Source organism: Oncorhynchus gorbuscha, unplaced genomic scaffold, assembly GCF_021184085.1.
Source record: "Oncorhynchus gorbuscha isolate QuinsamMale2020 ecotype Even-year unplaced genomic scaffold, OgorEven_v1.0 Un_scaffold_7558, whole genome shotgun sequence".
NCBI classification, from domain to species: Eukaryota; Metazoa; Chordata; class Actinopteri; order Salmoniformes; family Salmonidae; genus Oncorhynchus; species Oncorhynchus gorbuscha.
Genome location: NW_025750923.1, coordinates 7501 through 14391, shown reverse-complemented (window position 1 = coordinate 14391; position 6891 = coordinate 7501). Strand labels below are relative to the sequence as shown.

Genomic DNA, 6891 nt, shown 5'->3' with positions numbered 1-6891 from the left:
GCAACCATTGGTTGATTCATGCAACGTCTAAGCAGTGGAAAGCAACCATACCGTCTGATATTCCATGTCTTTCAGCCAATCAGCATCCAGAAGCCAAACTACCCAGTTTATAAATGTCTATATTAGTGAAAAGCTATATAAGGCTATAAGTCAAATTACTTCCTCTCATGCTTTCCCTTCCTTCATGGACACTTATGCATAAAATAAAATAAAATAATGAAAGCCATTTGAAAGTAAACATCCTCCATATTGTTTTCACTCATCCTTTGCTTTCAGATCAGTGCAAATCAAGAAAAGGAGGCTAAGACACAGGAAAGGAGGCTAGGCTAGGACATAGGAAAAGAGGTTAGGCTAGGTCACAGGAAAGGAGGCTAGGACACAGAAGTCTAGCACCAGCAGACACTCCGTGCCAGAGGATTGGTTTGCGTTCCAGGTCATCTTTTTTTTGCAGTCACAATTTGCTCAATAAGATTGCTGTATCTTATTCATGTGGTTCCTGAGCCTTTCTACAGTCCAGACGTTGTGACGCTCATCTACAAAGCGTGACTGCAAAAAAAGATGACATACAAGTTGGAAGACAACTTGAAAGTAAAATGTCAATTTCAAAAAATATATCAATGCAACTTTTTCCATTCCGAGCAGACACAGATTGTATAACTGCATAATTGAATCATTTATCATTTTGTACATACCCGTGTTTAAAATGTCTCCTTCACTCTGTGCATGGTGCTGCACAGATCTGCTGCAAGTTGATTATTTTTAGATCAGTTATTCTGCGTGGCTTCCTTGTTTCAAATTTGAACTTGCCGTGACCGCAGCACTTATAAATAAGGGCATCTGGAACGCGCCCTTTATTATGCCAATTCAAACATCCGGGCACTTAATCCATTCAAGGCTGATAGAAGATGGCTTCGACAGTGAGAATTACGTCAACTGCAAATACACTAAATTCTATAGAAAATCAAACCAGCGACGAGGATGGCCAGAATTTATGGTGAATATTGGTCCTGAACTATACAATAATATGGCGTAAGAAAGGCCTGGCTCGCCTGTCAGAGCCACTTTGAATGGTTTTAGGGTTTGAAAAATCTGGTTCTAAGGGAGTAGCGCATCTGAATAGCAGGGATATGGGTGCTTGGTATTTGTCTGATGTCATTGTCTCTCTTGCAGGTCCTCTATTTTGAGTGAGGTCTCGACGCGTTCACGGTCAAAATTGCCGTCTGGGAAAAATGTTCTTATTATGGGTAAGCCTATTTAATTTTCTGCTTGCGTTGTGTAATATTGGCACGGGATGGACCACCTGCTCCCTCCGCTACTTCAGAGTGTGCGGATGCTAGACAAGGAGTGCCTCACCACGCGTTCTGTATTCCATTACAATGTCAATAACAGACAGTATTGGACCATTGTTGCGAGGTTTGAGAACCAATTGATTATTAACCGAATTATGGCAGGCTATTGTTGAATGCATTTATAACAGCACCGCTTATAATTGTCCAACAAAATATGGACAGTGTTTCATAGACGACTAAAAATGGCAATTTCTGCAGGTCAGATCGGCTCTGATCCAATCACATTGAAAAAATGATTATATTCAACAACTGCTAGTTTTATCTGTAAAATAAATCCCACAACGAGCAAATGAGATTACATATATTTCTTATCTGGTCGACTAGTGGTATGCAGTGCCTTCAGAAAGTATTCACACCCCTTGACTTTTTCCACATTTTGTTATTACAGCCTGAATTTAAAATGGATTACATTTAAATTAGTTGGTCACTGGCCTACACACAATACCCCATAATTACATTTACATTTAAGTCATTTAGCAGACGCTCTTATCCAGAGCGACTTACAAATTGGATAATGTAACAGTGGAAGTATGTTTTTGAAATGTACCAAAAATGAAAGCTGAAATGTCTTGAGTCAATAAGTTTTGGTGTAAAAATTTGCTTAACAAGTCACATAATAAGTTGCATGGAGTCACTGTGTGCAAAGTGTTTAACATGATTTTTGAATCTCTGTAACCCACACCTACAATTATCCCTCAGTTGAGCAGTGAATTTCAAACACCGATTCAAATACAGAAACACAAAGGTTTTCCAATTCCGAAAAAATCCCATTGCAAACATTGAAAATCCCATTGAAACATGGTGAAGTTATTCATGAAACATTCCTAACTCAGGTGGTGAAGTTATTCATTACTGGATGATGTATCAATACACCCAGTCACTACAAAGATACAGGCGTCCTTCCTAACTCAGTGATGGTGAAGTTATTCATTACTGGATGGTGTATCAATACACCCAGTCACTACAAAGATACAGGCGTCCTTCCTAACTCAGTGATGGTGAAGTTATTCATTACTGGATGGTGTATCAATACACCCAGTCACTACAAAGATACAGGCTCCTTCCTAACTCAGTGATGGTGAAGTTATTCATTACTGGATGGTGTATCAATACACCCAGTCACTACAAAGATACAGGCGTCCTTCCTAACTCAGTGATGGTGAAGTTATTCATTACTGGATGGTGTATCAATACACCCAGTCACTACAATACAGGCGTCCTTCCTAACTCAGTGATGGTGAAGTTATTCATTACTGGCAATACACCCAGTCACTTACAGGCTAACTCAGTGATGGTGAAGTTATTCATTACTGGATGGTGTATCAATACACCCAGTCACTACAAAGATACAGGCGTCCTTCCTAACTCAGTGATGGTGAAGTTATTCATTACTGGATGGTGTATCAATACACCCAGTCACTACAAAGATACAGGCGTCCTTCCTAACTCAGTGATGGTGAAGTTATTCATTACTGGATGGTGTATCAATACACCCAGTCACTACAAAGATACAGGCGTCCTTCCTAACTCAGTGATGGTGAAGTTATTCATTACTGGATGGTGTATCAATACACCCAGTCACTACAAAGATACAGGCGTCCTTCCTAACTCAGTGATGGTGAAGTTATTCATTACTGGATGGTGTATCAATACACCCAGTCACTACAAAGATACAGGCGTCCTTCCTAACTCAGTGATGGTGAATTCATTGGATTCAATTACTGATACAGGCGTCCTTCCTAACTCAGTGATGGTGAAGTTATTCAACTGGATGGTGTATCACCCCAGTCACTACAAAGATACAGGCGTCCTTCCTAACTCAGTGATGGTGAAGTTATTCATTACTGGATGGTGTATCAATACACCCAGTCACTACAAAGATACATTACTGGCAATACACCCAGTCCTTCCTAACTCAGTGATGGTGAAGTTATTCATTACTGGATGGTGTATCAATACACCCAGTCACTACAAAGATACAGGCGTCCTTCCTAACTCAGTGATGGTGAAGTTATTCATTACTGGATGGTGTATCAATACACCCAGTCACTACAAAGATACAGGCGTCCTTCCTAACTCGGTGATGGTCAAGTCGTCTCTTTTCACTGACTCAGATCATTGACCCGTTCAGTCAAAAGAATGAATCTTTTGACTCATTTTGTTCATTTGAGTCAGTAAGAGCCAATTTATGCTTTATCCCAAATATGGTCGGAGGCGCCCAATGGATCGTGTGACTCAAATATGGAAATTCCGGAGGCAAGCAGAGGCCAAATTGAGCTCTGTACCGCGTCGCCGTGCTCCGCTCAATTGTTGTAATTATGTGGATGGCTCCGCCTTTACGTGATTGGTTGGTGGTAGGTGAGGGCGATAAGTCCTGTGTATACACAAACTCACATCCTTAACAACAGCTCTACGACAAACTGAAGACTGTCATTCACAGTAGGGGGCTTATTGGAGCTGTCATTTGTGACTGAGACTTGTAAATGTGTGCTTTTAAACAATGTACATTTAGTTAATTGCTAGGCATACAAATGGCATTATTTCTTGCTACATTTGAAACGAGGTCCATCTAGCTGTGGCTGCTACCGGACTAGAGTGTGAACGACTCTTGGTGGGATGCATTGCGTGACTGCCGGGAGAGTTCAGTCGTTCACGAGCTGCAGCCGACCAAAGGATTCCTTCTCAAGTTCTAGTTTGCTGAGCAGAGGCTGTGTATGGTTTGGTTCTACTAAGCTGTGTCCATCTTAACATTAAATCAATCCAATGCAGTCATTCTTGCACCATACAACCAATTATCAGTTCTAGATATGTCTGTCTTCTCTATGCTCATGATTTATTTTCCTGTGCAAATATGACAGACAGTTGGGGTTGGAGGCACGTCTCTGGAGCTGCTGAGCCGGAGGAGTGTGTATGAAAGGTGCTGCTTGGTCATTCTGACGTCTGCGTTGGCCTTGCAGCATTTATGGTGACACAGCCTCTGCAGAAGTCAGGGCATTCATACTTCTTGAGCTTCGCCGAGCAGCACAGACCTGTTGTGAAAGAAGTTGTCAAGGAAGTGAGTTTGTGTTTTACAGGACCTCCCACCCTCGCCTATTGTCAAACAATCATGTCAATGCGGAGCTACAGTTGAAGTCGGAAGTTTACATACACCTTAGCCAAAGACATTTAAACTCATTTAACAATTCCTGACATTTTAATCCAAGTAAAAATTCCCTGTTTTAGGTCAGTTAGGATTACCACTTTATTTTAAGAATGTGAAATGTCAGAATAATAGTAGAGAGAATGATTTATCTATTTAAGCTTTTATCACATTCCCAGTGGGTCAGAAGTTTACATACTCAATTAGTATTTGGTAACATTTCCTTTTAAATTGTTTAACTTGGGTCAAATGTTTCGGGTAGCCTTTCGCAAGCTTCCCACAATAAGTTGGGTGAATTTTGGCCCATTCCTCCTGACAGAGCTGGTGTAACTGAGTCAGGTTTGTAGGCCTCCTTGCTCGCACATGCTTTTTCAGTTCTGCCCACATATTTTCTATGGGATTGAGGTCAGGGCTTTGTGATGGCCACTCTAATACCTTGACTTTGTTGTCCTTAAACCAATTTTACACAACTTTGGAAGTATGCTTGGGGTCATTGTCCATTTGGAAGACCCATTGCGACCAACTTTAACTTCCTGACTGATGTCTGGAGATGCTGTTTCAATATATAATTTTCCTCCCTCATGATGTCATCTATTTTGTGAAGTGCACCAGTCCCTCCTGCAGCAAAGCACCCCCACAACATGATGCGGCCACCCTCGTGCTTCACGGTTGGTATGGTGTTCCTTGGCTTGCAAGCCTCCCCTTTTTCCTCCAAACATAATGATGGTCATTATGGCCAAACAGTTCTATTTTTGTTTCATCAGACCAGAGGACATTTCTCCAAAAGGTAAAATCTTTGTCCCCATGTGCAGTTGCAAACCATAGTCTGGCTTTTTATCGTGGTTTTTGAGCAGTGGCTTCTTCCTTGCTGAGTGGCCTTTCAGGTTATGGCAATATAGGACTTGTTTTACTGTGGATATAGATACTTTTGTACCTGTTTTCTCCAGCACATCATTAGAAGGAAACCGGTCAGAGATTTCACCATGAGGCCAATGTTTACTTTAAAACGGTTAGAGTTTAATGGCATCAAGAATCAACAACATTGAAGTTACTCCATAATTCTAACCTAATTGACAGAGTGGAAAAAGGAGCCTGTACAGAATAACAATATTCCAAAACATGCATTCTGTTTGCAATAATGCACTGTTTGGGGCAAATCCAACACAACACTGAGTACCGCTCTTCATATTTTCAAGCATAGGGGTGGCTGCATCATGTTATGAGTATGCTTGTCATTGGCAAGGACTAGGGAGTTTTCTTTATGATAAAGATAAATGTAATAGAGCTAAGCAGTGGCAAAATCCTGGAGGAAAACCTGGTTCAGTCTGCTTTCCAGTAGACACTGAGAGATGGTCACCTTTCAGCAGGACAATAACCTAAAACACAAGGCCAAATATACACTGGAGTTGCTTACCAAGATGACATTGAATAGCCTAGTTAAAGTTTTGACTGAAAAAAAATCTATAGCAAGACTTGAAAATGGCCGTCTACCAATGATCAACAATCAACTTGACAGAACTTGAAGAACTTAAAAATAGTCATGTGCAAATGTTGTGCAATCCAGGTGGGAATAATTCTTCAACTGAAATCGCTCACAGCTGTAATCGCAGCTAAAGGTGATTCTAACATGTATTCAACCCCCTGAGTCAATACATCTAATCAAGAGTTTCATTTATTTGTATATCTTTTATTTTACAAATGTTAGAATTTTTCTTCCACTTTGACATTACAGAATATTTTGTGCAGATCGTTTACAAAAAAGGTCAATTACATCAATTTGAATCCCACTTTGTAGCACAACAACATTTTGAAAAAGGTGAAGGGGTATGAGTATTTTCTGAAGGTATTGTATGGGCCCTGCATATAGGCCTAACTGATTTTGTGAGCAATAGCTGCATTGATGCAAAATGATATACTTTTATAGGCCTAGAACACTGGCCACAGCAGGCAGCTGACCTAAAGGCCTAATGTAGTCTACAGTAGGCTATAACGGAGTTGAATGATTTTGCTTAGCATGCAGTTTACCTGCACGTATGTGTTTCATGTATGCTACAGGTGAGACGGGGGCAGGGAAGACCACTCTCATAGCCAAACTGCAGGGAGTTGAAGAATACATGAAAGGCAGAGGACTGGAGTACCTGTACTTTAACGTTCACGATGATGACATCGATGGTAAGTGTGTCTTTTGGACATAATGAGAAAACAAAGGTGATCAAGTTTGATGATTTGTTTTAGTTCATAATATAGCTTGGGCATCAGTGTATGATGGGTCAGTAGCGATCAATAGGAAAGCCTTGTACAATTTCTCCTTTTGGTGTGATTTGACCCCAAACTGTGTGTGTGTGTGTGTGTGTGTGTGATGTGTGTGTATGTGTGTGTGTGTGTGTGTGTGTGTGTGTGTGT

General features: G+C 40.8%; 1 pseudogene; it reads left to right on the top strand.

The window, feature by feature from the left end:
• The first annotated feature begins 839 nt into the window (after window positions 1-839).
• Window positions 840-6891, top strand: part of LOC124029756 — a 13392-nt pseudogene continuing 7340 nt past the window's right edge.